Consider the following 16,638-nt stretch of genomic DNA (forward strand, 5'->3'; position numbering starts at 1 on the left):
CCCCCCCCCCCCCCCACAACAAAAAAAAAGAACGTCCACTCCCCTTGTTTTACGTGACAAAAGTGACCCTGCTCCCCGAAGCTAACAAACAAAAAAAGAAAACTGTACCTGAACAGCACTTGGGAATCCACACACAGAAACCCGAGCGATGCAGGTCGGCTCAGTGGAATCGGCCCGAGAGGTCAAGGGCAGTCAAGGTCAGTTGCCCGAGGAAGGCAGCCAAGGCCCTGGAGCGAGACTCACTTTTCACCTTCTACGTGTCCGTAGTACTTGGAATGGCTACAAAAGCACTTATTCTTACAATACAGATTTAGGCACCCGAAAAGTTTAGAAAAAACACCATCTTGGGAATGAGAACCAAGACGTGTATTCCCACGGGGGAGGGGTCACTTTAACCTGGTGATTTTCCGTCTCCGCTGGGCCTACAGTCACCTTAGGATGCTTTTAAATTTAGAGACGCAGAGACCCCAGCCCCAGGCCAACTAACTCTCTAGGGAAGGGACCTGGGCAATATTTGTAATCCTCACAGGTGATATTCTAGACCTGCTGAGGTTCGGGGATGCCTGGGGGGGGGGTGGGGGGGCTCAGTCAGTTAAACATCTGACTTCGGCTTAGATCATGATCTTGCACTCTGAGTTCGAGCCCCGCGTCAGGCTCGGTGCTGACAGCTCGGAGCCTGGAGCCTGCTTCGGATTCTGTGTCTCCCTCTCTCCCTGCCCCTCCCCTGCTTGTGCTCTGTCTCTCTCTCTCTCAAAAATAAACACTAAAAAAAAATTTAAATCTGCTGAGGTTTTTCTTCAAGGAAGAGTGGGGAGCCTGGGGGGCTCAGACGGTTGAGCGTCTGGCGTTTGTTTTCAGTTCAGGTCACGATCTCACGGTTCCCAGGATGAAGCCCCATGTCGGGCTCTGCGCTGACAGTGAAGCTTGCTTGGGATTCTTTCTTTCCCTCTCTCTCTCTGTCCCTCCCCCCTCAAAATGAGTAAACTTAAAAACAAAAGTAAGGATGCTGCCTGTGCCGGGCTCGGTGCTAATGCTGGCGACTTCTGAGTTCTGACCAGTGCAGCTGCACTGAGACGTAAGGCGCCGAGGGTCCCTGTTTGGGGGTGGGGGTGGGGCAGCCATGTAGCCTTAAGGCCTCAGGCAGAGGGTCCCATGGGGCAGGAAGCAGCAAAAGCAAAGCCCAGGGGTACGGACGCGCATCACTTAGGGGACCACCGTGGAATCTGGGGGCCGGGCCCGGCGGATGCAGGAAGGGGAGGTCGGAGATCCAACTGCTCAGAGACCAGCCTGCCAGTCCCCGGAAGCAGGCCACACCGAAAAGTTTAGGCTGACTCTGCAAAGCCAGGAAGGCCTCGAGGACCTGCAGGCCAGATCGTATTTCCAGTTCTTGGGAAAACGCAAAGGCCGTGGGGTGAACCGTGCCCAGCAGGCTGAAGCCACCAGTGTGCATTCGCTGGGGGAATCAACGAATGGATGGATGGATGGATGGATGGATGGACGGTTAGAACAAGGGGGACGCCCGGAGTCACAGAGCCACACGGCTCACAGCTGACGTCAGCGCGTGCGGGACGTGACGCGACTGTGGAGTCCCACAGAAACCCACCAGCACACGTATCAACGCCACGTCCCAAATACAGAGAAGGGGGCTTCTGAGCACCGGGGCAGGGGCTGGGACCTAGACCCTCACCACACCCCAGAGGCACCCCCAGACGAAGGCATTAAACGCCCCAAACCAAAAGCAGACGCACACAGGACTGGAAAACCCAACTAATTAGAATCTTCACACAGCGAAACCCGGGTGACAGGATCGGCGGACCCAGCAACACACAAGTCACGCGTCTCGGTGAAAACTGGGCCGGGGGCCCCAACGAGAGGAGGGGTGGCGGACGGGAGCTCGGCCAAGCCTCTCACGTGGCCCACGGGGCACAGTCCACGAGAACCGCGCGCAGTCCCGACACACGTCAGGTGACCTCGGCGGGAACGCTCTCCGTGTCGTTTCGAGCTAAGTAGACCAGAGCCCCGGGACTTGGTGTAACCCCCGCGTCCGGAAGAAGGAGCTTGCCAAGTGGGCCGAGACGCAAACTCTTCAGATCAGGTGGCGACAAAGCCAGCGGCGGTCCATCCGCCAGCGAATGGCTTACGCGCGGCGTGAAATCCATCAGAAACAAAACGACCCAGAAAACGGGACCGGAAATGTCGAACACACACAAAAGAGGAATTTTACACAAAACGAAAACCGCAAAGTGGCAAAAGGATCTGGTTATCATGCTCACCGAAACCGTTAGCGGTCATCCAGAGAAAACGGCGGGACCGCGGTCACCTCCAGGAACGTGAGCCCAGCTCTCGAAATCCGATGGGCCCACACGCGGAACACACATAAACCACATAAACCCAACCTAAATAAAACCCGACATAAACCACAACATCATCGAGGAGCCTAATCTCATCGACCTGCGTCAAACTCCCTGTCCTGGAGAAAACGCAATGGCGGTGCAAGTAACCAAGGAATACTCGAAAATACTGGAAGCATTCCTGAGGCCTTTATTGAGCCCCAATGCAGTAATACCAGAAGCTAACTAGAAAATAAGAGGGAAGAAAGAGGGAAAAAGAGAAAAGGAAAAAAACTAAATACTTAAAGAACAAAGAGAATAGCTCAGGGTCCACCTGGCTCTAGGCCCTGATCACGTGACTATGTCTGGAAGGCCCCACAGTGAAAACCAACTGTAACCACACATCCCCCCCCACCCCCGCCATGGTTCTACTGATGCTGCCATTTCCATTTATTCCCTCTGGGTGCCAACATTCTGGAACTTTCCATCAGTCATCACCTCTACCACCAAGCTAACCTGAGTTCCAGATTTCTGGGTGACTACAACCCAGAGGGGGCCTGCCTACCATTCATCCCATCGGTGGCGGCCAGGTTATGGAGGATCAGGTGGCCCTGGGTGTGGCCGCCACCACCTAATGGAGGGAAGCCCCACCGGGAGTTCTCCAAGGGTGGCAGGAAAAGCAGGGGCTCCTTCACCCATCTGGGCAGGGGGCTTCTCGTACTGTGCTGATTCTTAGTTCAACAGAAAATGGCCATTCAGAAAGGCACCTCAAAATGGGGGATATCTGAGGGCAGACCTCTCGGGTACAAAGACTGCTGTCTGAACACCTACCGCTCAGGGCTGTGAAGATCCACGATTCCCGATTATCTCAACGGAGAGCTCCGTACGGTGCCCGATGTGGTGTACCTCTTGCCAAGTGCCACCTTCGATGGGAACGAGAGGGAAATGGTCACACGGCCACACGGCACAGCGGGAGGGCTCACGTGGGCTTGCCAAGTGAAGGCGCAGTCGGGAGGGAATGTGGACACTCTCTCCTGCCCAGGTCCCCAACCTCCCAGCGTTAGGGGCTGCTCCACCCTTGGCTCCTGCTGGTGGACTGGAACGGTCCAGACTACCCACCTGGCTGTCACCTGCCCATGCCCATCTCGCCTGAGACGTCATCTTGCCCGTGTGCCCACAGCACTGCCCCCACGCTGCTCCCTGGTCTGGTTCCGGAAATCACCTCGCTTGCCCTGGGGGGTTCCCTGCCCCGGGCACCCAGCTGGGGGGCCAGAGCAGTGTAGCACGACAGCCTGGATTCAATCTGCTTCTGCACTCACAGCTCCGCCAGGTCCTTTACCCTCCCGGTGCCTCAGTTTCCCCGCTCCACAGAGATGGCAAGAGTCCTCCCGTCGCGGGTCGTGAGGACGAAGAGGTTTTTGGGAAAGCCGTGAAGCCATGGGACGGCACAGAGCAAGTGTTACTGACCTCTCTTCTACTACGATTAACCATCACTACTAACATATGCATAACGTATCTGTGTTATGCAAGAACGTCCAGGAAAATGACTTTGGTTTTCAAAGTTTCTGAGTATCCTTACAATTCAAAGCAAGATACGGGAATCAAAGACACAGACACGCCCCCCCCCCCAGGGTGTGGACGGGAGACTGAAAATGAGAAGCCGGTGTTTAACACAAGCGTGGCGGGGGTGGGGGCTGGGGAGAAGCGCACGGCCCCTGACATGCAGTCAAAGCGAGTTAACCCTGCTTCGGTGCTGAGCCCAGAAGCACCCGTGAACAACCGTCCTCCAGGGACACGTCTGGGGTGGTCATTTTCAGCGATCTGAGCCCCTCCACTCTGCTATCCACAACCATTACACGGAGAGCCCCGCGGTCAAGTGCCTCGGCAAACAACCCCGTCAGTTCACATCCAGGCACTGGCACCACGTAAAACTCCTCACTGCCTGGTATTTCCAGGTCCTCGTAGGGTCCACGGACACATCCATGAGTCTCTTGGCCTCAGTGTCCTCATTGGTAAGTCGGGAGCAAACAGTTTCGTTGCCTGCAGGGGCGGGTGCAGGGGGAGGTAGCTACCGCTTGTCTCTCCTCTCCTCTCCCACAACAGTTTCAATGTGCAGATTACTTGTTTTGTGGAAGACAATGGAGGGGGCTGGGGGGAGACCGGTGACGACCACCCCAGCCCTCACCCGCCCCTGTACACGTCCAAACGACTACTGCTTACTTCTGGGCGCTCCCCTCCAGCCCCGACTGCCTGTTTGCAATTCCCGGCACTAAAACCCGAAGGCAAAGGACAACCACAAACCACCTGACGTATTCGAAGTCACCCTCGCGGAGGTTCCCCCCCCCCCCCCCCCCGAGTGCCTGAGTCCCAGTCGTCTGCTCAGCCATAATTCGGCATTGTGTCCTGCCTGCCTGGCTTACCTGTTACTCCCAGCCTCTGCGCACCCCCCGCCCCCCAGGGGATCACTGCATTCTCTCTTTTCCTGCTCATCAAAATAACCCGGCTCCTTCCCAGAAAAATAATCAGACTCCCAATTTAGCCAGCAGCCAATTTCTTGACAATTCGACTAATGACAAAAAAGCGGTGTTTGTGACATCCTGTTCCAGCTTTTCAGTTATGTTCTTTTAACCTTGAAAAAGTAACGGTTTTACCCCGAGCACGTTAAGGACGGCGGGTTGTCCTCCTGGGACAGAAGGCTGTACTGAAGTTTCCCCCCAAGCGGAACCGGGATTAGCCAGGTCAACGTGGGTTAAACACAGAAATCCGCAGGACGGTCAGCAAAGCCACGGCCTCTCAGCGGCTCAGGCTGCTGCGGTCCCTGGAGGGGGCTGTCAGGAGGGGAAGGATGGCCTGGCCTGGGGGGTTGGGCCTGACCAGGAAAGCCAGGGCTCACCCTGATGCCCCTGTGCGCCACGGCCTGGGTGCACACGTCGGAGACAAGCGACCCAGGAGAGGTGCTCTGATCTCCGTCACAGGGTCCCTCTGATGTTGCTTCTGCTGAAAGACCTCCCCTTCTTCCTCAATACCTCTTCCTTTCTGGAACACAAAAATGCTGTGGCTCTCTTACTAATCTGACAGCTGCCTTAGCTTCCTGTGTCATTCCTGTTAACAAAGGTAATGCAACCCCACGCAGAGTGGTCGTTTAGTTGGATGATTTTAGGAGACTTTCCCAATAGGTCGGGAGGGAGAAGTGGCCGGTCACCCGGCAGGGTCACGGGAGTCCCAGGTGGGGAGAGGAGGGCTGTGAGGAGGTGATCCGGGGTGAGGGGAGGGTGTCAGACCCCTTTCAAGTCATGCCCACACGTTTAATCAAGTTTTTCCAGGGCCTGGAAGTTCAAAGCTGAATGAAGCCCAGAAGGACTGTTCCATCCAGCCACCTGCCCCTGGCATCCCCCGCCAGGGTCTCCCAGAAAGCAGTCACCTCCTTTGATTTCCTGTACTCACCCAACTACCCACTGCCCCCGCCCCCAAGTCCCCTGCAGGCGCCTGCCCAGTTCTTTGTCTCTCACCTAGTGTCCTGAGCCCCCAGCACAGCTCGTGAACCCTGACCTCTCCCTCCTGTACTGGTGGCCACTTCCCTAACCTCGTGAGCCCTGACCTCTCCTCCTGTACTCTGGTGGCCACTTCCCTAACCTCGTCTCCTGTACACTGGTGGCCGCTTCCCTAACCTCGCGAACCCTGACCTCTCCTCCTGTACTCTGGTGGCCACTTCCCTAGACAGAGGCCTCCTCCAGTGGTTTCTCCAGCCTCCTGCCTGGCACACAGCAGGGTCAGTGTGAGTGAGGGAATGAAGGATTTTGAGTCAAACAACAGCTAATCCAGGGGGGGGGGGGGAACAGGGCCAGGGCCAGCGCCCCGGAGAGTTACAAAAGGCTCAGTGCTCAGGCCCAGTCTAGGGGCTCCCCGCCCCCCAAACTCCACCGAGAACAAATAACCGGAGCGAAGGAGCTGTCCCCAGGCCTTCCCGTCAGCCTCCACAGTGCTGCCTCATGTTACAATAGGTGAGCAGTGACTCATGGCCGCGGCTGTGCCAAGAGGAGGCAGCCAGGCCCCCGTTGCAAAGCCACGCTGAGGACACAGGCCAAAACACATTCCACCCCGAACGTAGTCTTCCTCTCTTGCCAGAACGAAGAAGTCCTGTGACAGCAGACCGCGGTTAGGAACCAAAAGGACGGCCTCACTGTCCGTGGAAGGCAGCAAGCACTTTTTCCTCTTAATGAACCTGGAAGTTGAAAACCAAGTCTGGGGCGCTGCCCTGGGCCAGACCCACCAGATCCAACCGCAGTCCGTCTCCTCACAGCTGATCAGAGACACCGCCCCACAAATCACCCCCGTGCCCAGAATGACATGGCCCTGGGGGGCAGGGGGGACCCCTAGCAATGACAGTTCCTGAAGCAGCCGGCGAGGAAATCATCAGTCACTCCTTTCCAGGGCGGAGGGGGCCCCTAGGACCTCCGACAGAAACTCCTCCTGTGTCCTCAGACGCACACTTCCCCCCAGATGTTAATGTTTTTGAAACCCGTGTGTAAGTGCACATCCTAAAATTCAGGTGTGCGTTTCCAAGCCCACCCCAAAAGCTCACAATGCAGAGCATGAGGGTTTGGGGTACCGGCAGGTCTAAGGCTGGTCTTAAAGTTCACCCGGTTGCATGAATCGGATGTAGAAACTCTTCTCAAGGTCACTGCCTTTGGAGGTGTTTCTCTGAGTAGCGATTACACATTCGTCCAACCGTTAATAGAATTAGAAGTCCTCTGGAGAATTTGAGCACAATAGTGGTAAAAAATTCATCCAAAGGAAAAACATGTATTGAAAGAAAGATGTGTGTATGGAGATGTTCACTGTAGTACTGTTTATAATTTCAGAGGAGCTGGAAATGGTCTCTGAACAAGGATTTGTTAAAGAGGGTACCTCCCGTACAAATCTGACGGTCATTTGGGGGTCCAAGTCTGTGTTTGCTGATGTGAAAATACGTCAGCAACAATTTTAGGTAAAAAGCAGTTTTCCAAAAGCATAGAGTTCATTCAAAAATAAGAAGGACTTGCTACGCATCAGGTGCGCACTGAACAAGTCCCCACTCTACCATGCTGCTCTGTTTGCAAGGGCTTGGACTTGACCTCTGAAGACGTCAGACAGACCCTAAGAAAAATGTCCTGTCCACACCAGAGTGGTTATCGTGAGTGGCTGACTTCCAGTGATGTGAACTTTTTTCTCCTTTTGCATCTTATAATATATTTTTTTAAGTTTACTTGTATTGATTTTGAGAGGGGAGAGAGAGAGAGATAGAGAGAGAGAGGGAGGGAGGGAGGGAGCACGCACGAGCAGGGGAGGGGGGGAGAGAGGAGAGAGAGAATCCCAAGCAGGCTGACAAGGAGCTCGAACTCACAAACGCTGAGATCACGACCTGAGCTGAAATCAAGAGTTGAATGCTTAACCGACTGAGCCACCCAGGCGCCCCACGTTTTCTAATGTTTCTAAGATGAACATATGATTACTTGACTAATTTAAAAAACCTCAGGGGGAGAGGTCTTTTTTTTTTTTTTTTTTAAGAGAAAAGAAGGAAAAATCACAATAAACTCCTCCAGAAAAATGTGTTTATCTAGAAAGTACTTGCATTAAACACAACTCGTTTCTCAGTCCCCCCACTCGCAGCCCCCAGGGTAGTCCGGGCAGGTCAGGCCTTTTAAAACGCAGGCTCAGCGGCCACCAGGGACCGGCTGCTGGTCCCCCCCCCCACGTGAGACCAGCCAGAGCCACAATCCAGCCCAGGTCTGAGCCTGGGGCACAACCTGCTGACTGTATCCCTCCCATTTCCTCCTGCTCCCAGAAATTTGAGGAATGGGGCAAGGATTGGGGAAGTGATCCTTATTTAGACATCTACCAATACATCACGCCGTCAGTCTCCGCCTGTACGCGGTCCAAAGGTCAGACTGAACACCTAAAAATATCGAAGCCCTGCACTCCGGTTTAATTCAGATGGCGAAACATCACCAAAGAATCTCTATTTACTCGGTATTTAAGAAAAACCTGCGGTGCACACAGGACTCAAAAGAGGCCACGGTCACAAAAACCTCCCAGGATAGGTACGGGGCTGATGCGGTAAAATCCACACCTCCGCGTCGACATCTCCCAGCTCCCAGAAGTAAGCACTACACCACCCTTTCCCAGACAAGAAAGCCGGGTCTCGAAGTTGTCCAGTGTCAAAATCAGAAGTAAACAGAAAAGCCCAAGTTCCAGACGCGGACAGGTGCATGGGACTGAGAAACCCCAGGTGCGCCCCAAGTCATGGGAGACACCACGGCAAAGAGGAACTTCCCGGATTCCGGTCTGTGAAAAACTTAAGTTTCACCTATTTCTGTTCCCGGACAGCAGCTTGTGTACAAAGAACAGGGCTGGAAGAACAAGATAGGTGGCTAGTCGCTTCATGCTTCATTTTCCTTGAAGATTTTCCTTGAAGCACGTGTGACTTTCGCTTGTGCAAGTCAGGCTGTTTCCTAATTGACTGAAAAGAAAAGGCCATTTATAGGAGACTCGGCACAGTGCCTGACAAGGAGGAAAAGCCCGATGAATACTTGAAACCACAGAAAAATCTCCATGTTAAAAGGTGGATAGGAGTATTTCAAGCGTGTGCGCGTGCGTGTGTGTGTGTATCCCTTTCAAACAGTAACTACAGTTCCGAGAGATGAGCATCTAAATGTCATATTACCTGAAACTGAATTTCTCGGGCTCTTAAGATATTTACAAATAAAATACAAGTGAGGGAAAGGACAAGGCTCGCACCTGGAGAAAATGAACTCCTGGTGGCCTTTGCCTTTCTTCCCACAGTCACTATACCACCTGTGACTGCCAGCATCCGCCACAGCCCTGATTACGGAGCAGAGAAGGTCCTTCAGGCACCTGTCTCTGTGACCAGCATACACTTGTCCCCAGGTGAACAGTCCTGAAATCATAGATGGTTCTAATAAAATACGAGCGAAACACGTGCGCTGCATGAACTCGAAGAAATTCATTTTGGATGTACAGCCAGTGTCCGATCTCCCGAGACGTCACCCTGAGCCAGCACCCTCTGACGAGGGCCTGAAACGTGAACAAAATGGGACAGGGCGGTTGGTTTCCTCATCCGGCACTACAAAGGTAAAATATCCAACAGGTGTCGCCAGGACACCAGGACTCTGAGGGACAGAGCTTTTCTCCTGTAAACGTCTTGAACACTGATTTCTGAAACCACAAAGGGGGAAAAACAAATAGCCCAACTTCCGCGAGGGGTATTTGGGATGGGGGCGACGGAGAGGAAAAGGGAGACCAGACCAGAGCAGACGACCGTGTTGACTGTGACCGTGGACCTCCGCGCCGTCAACTGAGCGATTCCGGCACTTTACGTGAGTTATTTACACGTATTATTGTATCAGCTCCAGTGACGGTTTCCAGTGAAATTTCAACACAGCGCCTTGACTTTCCATTCGCCCAAAGGACACGTACAGATATGTGATACCACTTCTCAAAGCCACGATTCTCAGGGTCATGAGAAACAGAGAGTCGAACGCATGTGCAGCCCGTTAGCATATTCCACTTACTTCTTTGTATTCAAAACCTATTAAAAATTCAAATCCTTTCAATTTGAATTTGGGGCAGTCGCGGAAAACGGGTAAGCAAAGGTGGGGTGAGCCTCGCTGAATGGAACGTTAAATGGCAGAGTGACAGAGGTGCCACTCGACATTTCCGAGTAAGCTGATTACCATTCACAGGCCAGAATTCTTAAAAGCCAGAAATTACTTTCGCCACCCAGTGTGCGTTTTGAACTGTTGAGATGTCTAAGAAGAGAATGTTAACGTGCTCCCCAAATGGTTATACGGGAGGTCACCACCTTGAGTGTTCAGCTTGGTCAGCCCCTCTCTCCACCGGTCAGTTCCCACGTGCAGGGGACACACTGTCTGTGCACGGAAGGTGTGGCGATCAAGTGTAACCGGTGCTGAGCAGTGTCCAGCCTAGCGGGTCAACAGACATGCAGGGAGCAGGGTCAGCTCCCCATCTTGGGGATCCAGGAAGGGGTTCTCGAGAAGGGGCCTGCACCCAGGAGTCCCCCAGCCAGCACCCCCCAAAGGCTAGCAAAAAAACGAGCCAGATGAGCACAGGGCGAAAAGGCATTTGGGGAAGTCTTCTGTAACCTGTTCTTCCCGATGAAAACCACCCACAACCATCTCCTTCCTTCCCTCAGGGGACCTGGGGCCACTCACCCACTCATTGCCCTGGAGCATCGCAGGCCCTCTGACCCAGCCCTGGGTCCCTCTTGTCTCGACACCATCAAACGACAGTCCTATTTCTTTTACCGCTAACATTCTTCTCAGTGGTCCACGCTCGGTGTTCTCGATTTTTTTCTAGAAGCTTCCAACCACCACAATCACACGGGTCTAACAAGCCAAACCCAGGGGCCCCCTGTCTTCCTGATGTTGCTTCTCTGATCAACCCCACAACCACCCTGTTTACGTCAGGCTCTCAACCCCCTTCCTCTCCACCCCATCTTCTGCCCGGCTCGGTGGGACACAGAGCCTGCACGGTCTCCCGCTTCCAGCAGCTTCTTTCCTCCTCCCCCTTGGCTTTCCTGCCCCATCTTCATGGGGTGACCCGAAGCGTGCTTCCAGGGGCCCCAGCTCACACTCAAAGTCTCCAGTGAGCTGTTCCACACTCATGGGCTCAACCCTAAGGAAACGAGGCCCCAGTCGGCGCTCTCAACCTCTCAACCGGTCCTCCTCGTCTCATCACCCTGTAAGGGAACAACCCCAGGGACGCCTCCTCCAATTCTGCATCCCGGGGGCCTAGCTTCCCTCTTCCTGCTAACAGGCCTGCTAACAAGCCTGGCTCAGAAGTTCAAGGACGCTCCCCCCTTCCCACGTGCTTGCTGTCTCCCAAGGAGCTCTCGCTGTTTTAAAATAATTTGGCTGCTAATGATGATAGAGAACAAATAATCAGATTACGTGTGTAACCAAGCTCAGACTCACAAAGCCCTTAGTTTCTCCTTTCTTCGCTTGGGTGGTCCTGGGAAGCTCCTCTCGACTCTGGCACTCTGCTTTAAAATCAGCTCTTCAAAAACCCACCCAAGAAGCGATCGCCCCAAGGACAGGCCTCCTGGCTTGATCCCGATCCCTTTGTCCACGAACACCCTTCTCTGTTCTAGACCAGCGGGAGAGACCAAGGCACCACCAGGAAGTATGCTGATCGCCACCCATGGAAGGAAAGGGCCAATGGAGTAAGGTCTCCAAATGGCAACTGGAAAGATCGGGGACCTCTGGCTGCCCTTCCAAGAACCTGGCCCTAAAAACCTTCCTTGGCCTCAAATACCGGGTCTGCCCCACCCGGTCCCAAACCACGTCTCCAGTCCTTCCTACAAATTCCCCCACCTCGGCGGAGTGGAGCCCTGAGTACTAGAGTAGAACGGGGATTCTCACGGGGAGTTTGTAGAAACTGCCCGTGTCTGGGCCCCACCCTCAGAGATCTGGATTCCACCGGGCACCAGGCTGGCGAAGGTGGATTTTTACAAAATCTCCCAGGAGATTTCAACGTCCAGTACGTTTTGAGGCTGGCCGAAATCAGGCTACCAGCGACATCCACGTCCTCTCCCGGCCCAGCTGCCGGGCACACGCGGTCCGGGCAGAAGCCGGGCGACTGGGTCACGGGTTCCCCCACTCGGTAAAGGGGCCGGCTGCGGAGGCTCAGTGCAACGGAAGGCGGGCTGCAGCCGGCTCCCACTGGCTCCTGCAGGCTGTGCGACATTTAGTGGCGCAGCTGGTGCCAGAGGGGGTGTTTACACGACAGCACCCTAACCGGCAGGTGCGGCCAGAAAGGCTCTTTGTTCCTTTCCTCGGAGAGTGGGGTTTTCAGTGGAGCACAGGCCCCGGGCGGGCCGGCAAAGGACACCTCTGTTCCCTCCAGGCCCGGGACCAGAGCAGGCTTGCGTGTTCCTAAAAATGGGACAGGGTTTCCTGCCTCAGTCCCACAGACTGGGGGAAAGAGGAAGACAGAGGAGAAATGAATACCAGGAATTCCGGAACCACAGAAGCCTTCCACGGGAAGTTTTCTTCTCAATTCGTTCAGAGGAGTGGGGCTAACAGGAACCAGCAGAGAGTTTCTCCAGAGACAAGCTTTTAATGAGCAGATAAGCATAATCTCGGGGCATGTCATTTATTTGATTACGACGCGGAAGGCGGAATCCTTATCTTACATTGACTTAACAGACTTCCCATAATCTTTACCTTGTTCTAGTGACCTCATCTGCCCGGAATACCCTCGCTTCCTGGTACCAGAACAGATTTCACGGTGGCTCCTGTCCGACTTACCCCAACTTCAAAACCTCAGTCTTCCAAAGAAATCAACCTTGACCCTGCGGACAGGGCGGGACACAGCTCGCTCCCCCCCCCCCCCCCCCCGGGGGGAAAAGGGGGCAACCGGGTGCCTTCCATTTAGGCTGCAGAGATTTTTACAGGTTTTAGAGATGTCTCACCTTCAGAGTGCAAGCTTTTTTAGAATTGTGCAAGGGAGGCAGGGACTCTGCTATTCTCCTGTGCGTGGCTTCATGTGACCCAAAGGTATGAATGCCTTTCATTTTAGCACACTGGGAGATGCGATCACGAGCTCTAGGCTCAGGCAGATATAGGCTGATTTCTCAGCTCAAGCACTTTTTGGACCACTGTGTTGTGAGAGCTGCTTAAATTCTCGTAGCTTCCTTGTAAAATGGAACCCCTCGCAGTGTCTGGAGGGATTTTTAAGCGTGCACTCCAGGCCCGATGCTTCGTAAGCCCTTCTTGCCCCCAAACCGCCCCAAATTTCAACTTCAATTAGGTGAACCCAGCCCACCTCTCTACTTCCTGAAATCTTACTCGCTTACCGAGCGTTTGGTTCGGGCGGGCACTGGGTCACCTGGCGGATGGGGGGCCGTGATGCCCCGGGTGGGGATCACCCTTCCCTCTCTGAAACACACCCCTTTATTTGTAAAATACCTTCTGCATTCTCTGGCCTTCGAAAGGCCGAATACTGACATCCTCTCCCTTAAGACGTGCGGCCAGATGGCACCAGGTGCTGTTACGTAACACACGGATGCCCCAGGGCCCACTGAAAAGCAGGCTCAGGCTTCCTGAGAGATCCTGAATAAGTCGCGGGACTGTGCCCTGGGTGTTCGGGGACTCGGTGAATTATTTTTCTGTCCCTCCCGCGGAGGGTGAAGGCGGAAGGTGGGGCTTCTATTGTGCCCATAGCTGGGGAGGCCGGAGGCAGAGTCCTGGGAGCTGAGTGTAAACACTGAAAGACCCCCCGGGCTCCCCTCTGGGCCAGGAGCAAAGCCAGCCAGAGCACTCTGGGTGATGTCTAGGCAGCTGCTCGGTGACCCTTTTCCCAGTAACTGGGTTGTCAGGCAGTGACCTCGGGGCAAAGATGCCCCAGTGTGCATCTCCAGGGCCTTCGAAAATATCCCGGGGGCCTGACTCCAGTTCTCAGAAGAAAAGTCACAGCACTGCCCGGTTCAGGTGTTGAATTTGAAAATAACAGACCTAAGGAAAACCCACGTGGCTGGCCCAAGGCCCGCTCGCTACAACAGCAGCTTCTACTCAGTCAAAACAAGGCTGATGCCCTAAACAGGGAGCCACAGACATTTGCGTGGAGCCCGGCATGAGGTCGGCAAGGGTCGAACTCAGGGATTCTTAACCTTGTTTGGGTCAAGGGCTTCCCCTAAGAAGCTGAGGGAAGCCAGGGGGCCTCCTCCCCCAAGGAACTGGCTGCGATCTGAAGATTTAAATGTGGGAGCGGCCTCCCAGGACCCAAGGGCGTAAACCCCATTCACATTAGCATACCTTATCGACGGACTAGAAGCCATTAGAATAAGAAAAAAGTCTGCAGGGAAGTAATTCCAGGCTGCTGGGTAACCAGAAATCAAGTTAGCAAACAACAGCAAGGGAGAAAATTCAGGAAGACTGCCTCTTCCTCCCTCCACCGAGAAAATTAAGAGCACAACACTAATTGGCAGAGGGCCCAGTTAAGGACACTTAGCTGCAATTTGTCCGGCCCTCATTCTGGGTCCTTCTGGAAACCCCCCTGTGTCTGGGCTGCGATCAGCTAGACCTTGGGCAGATCAAAGTGCTGGTGGTAGCAACAATAAACACACGAAACTATCAAATGACAAACAGGCGCCCTGCAGACCGGCCTACAGAGAGGCTCTGCCACCGTGGTTTCTCTGCCGGGGGAACAAAAGGCAACGTGCGTGCACCGCTCCCCACGCGGGCTTCGCACACCAGGTCCGAGTCCCTAGTAATTGTTTTCAAAGGCCACAAAGTGTGGGGCCTGCGTCTTGGAACAACAGGAAAAAAACTAAAGCTCACAGAAGCTTCTCCGGCACCGCAGATCTGAGCTGCTCATTGTTCGTTTAGTAAACAAGCGAGCTGTAAGACAAATCCCTAGGAAGCCAGGTTTGTTCACTTTCTGAGTCCTCCCAGAACTAACTGTTCCTTCTGGGATCAGCGTGGCCTTGGCATTCCACAGATGGACAGGCACGGGGGCCTGTGCAACGGGGGGCCCACTTAATGTCAGTCTCCCCTCACCCTCCCCACATCCACCCACATGCGGAAAGCAGAGCGAGGAGGCGGATTGGGGGGGGGGTGCTGTCTCCTTCCAAGCCCCCGCCCCCTCCCCGACCTGTTGGACAGAATGCACTGAGCAGGGAGCCGGGAACGTTCTGCAGGCTCCACCGGACATCAGTAGAGACTGTTTCCTGGTCAGGGCGGCCAGGTGGGAGGTAGACTGTTTTTATTTGATGACGACAGCAACGTGGAACAGCAAAATGCTCCCTAGCCCCTTAAAGTACAGCCGCTGTCCATCCAAGAATGTCAAAACGCTTTGCAAACCACCCATTAATTTTTATGGTGGCCTGAGAAGCAGATTGAGAATCATTACCTTCATTATTACAAGGCAAGGAACCAAAACCACAGGGGAAGGTGGAGAGGCACCAGGCCAATCAAGTCTTACCCAGTGTTCTAAGCTGACTGCGCCCTCTCTCTCCACCTCAGGCCTGCAGGAAGGGAACCCGTGGCCAGCTGAGAAGGGAGCCAGGCCAATAAGCCCAAACTTTGGTGTTCAGAGACCATCACACTTGGAAGGGTGGGGAAGGGTAGAGTCGCATAAATCGATTACTTTCATTTAGGCAGGAGAGGCTCCAGTGGTAACTTACTCATTAAATCGGCAAGCCTGTGACCCCAAGAATGTAAACATTGAAGGCAGGTAGGAAGAGTGCGATCACGGATGGTTTCTGTTTTACTGTTTCTGTTTCTCTTCATTACATTTTCTACCCAAAGCATATACTGCTTTTGTGATCAAAAGTTACACGAACTTATTACTGATGGAGGACACAGTGCAAATCTGCTGCATTAACTTGCCAAGAATCAGCACGAATAAAATCCAGCCCAACGTCCCCTTCTTGAATCTCACTGGCCGGGAGACTTCCCCGGCCTCTCGGCACGTAGAGGGCCCGCCGCCCGCGCGCCGCCCGGCACCCCGGGGAAGGGCCAGCGCCGGCCTGGTCCCCCGGCTGCAGGAGCGGCCGCGGGCCAGGAGCCGCCCGCACTCCCGGGCACCACCAATCCGCAGCGCGGAGCCGGCTTCCCGGGAAACATCACTTGGGAGAACAACGTGCCTCTCTCCCGGCCGTCCCCACCCGCCGGCCGCCCGCGCTATCAGCTCGCGGCTGCTCGCTCACCGGACAGCCGGGCCAGAACCCGGGATTTTCATTTCCATCCTAAAACGAGGGATCTCCGAAGTTGAAATATGCATTGTCACCAACAAGTTTAACCCGGGACCGCGCGCCCCCTCTCCTCCCCAGGGCCGCGCGAGGGGGCGCCCCGGGGACGCGTGCGGTCCCCGAGCCGGGCCACCCCGCAGGGCCTGCCTGGGAGGCGCCAGGGCCAGGAGAGGGGGGCTCCGACAGCGGCTCGGCGCCCGGAACCCCGGCCCGGCCGCCTGCGCCGGGGTGACTCGGGAGCCCAGGAGGCGGCCAGGGGCGCGAGTCTTCCCGAAGCCTCCCGGCGCCGGCCGTGCCCAGGCAGCCGGAGCTCCGAACTCAGGCGACGGGCGAGCGATCGGCGCCCACGAGGGTGCGAGCCCGCCGAGCCCCGGCAGGCGCCGCGGGAGCGAGGCCGGGCGCGGGGCGGGAGCGGCCCGCAGGGGACGGCCGGGCTGCCGCCAGCTTACCTGGCTCGCACTGCGTCCCCGCGGGCTCCTGCGGCTCTCGTCGCGGTCTGGGAGCTCAGCCCGGCCGGGGACGCGCGCGGCTCCGCGG

General features: G+C 55.1%; 1 protein-coding gene across 5 annotated transcripts in view; it reads right to left on the reverse strand.

The window, feature by feature from the left end:
• The window catches only part of SH3BP4 (SH3 domain binding protein 4), an 86,143-nt gene extending 69,505 nt beyond the window's left edge, over positions 1–16,638 (reverse strand). For 4 of the 5 annotated variants that reach the window (XM_040450603.1, XM_040450606.1, XM_040450601.1 and 1 more), the window contains exon 1: positions 16,551–16,638. The gene's annotated coding sequence lies outside the window, so the exon portion shown is untranslated. Of the gene's footprint in view, positions 1–3,161; positions 3,254–16,550 lie in introns of all 5 variants that reach the window. The other variant, XM_040450602.1, reaches the window with a different exon arrangement.

Source organism: Herpailurus yagouaroundi, unplaced genomic scaffold (genome assembly GCF_014898765.1).
Source record: "Herpailurus yagouaroundi ecotype Mexico unplaced genomic scaffold, PumYag 202, whole genome shotgun sequence".
NCBI classification, from domain to species: Eukaryota; Metazoa; Chordata; class Mammalia; order Carnivora; family Felidae; genus Herpailurus; species Herpailurus yagouaroundi.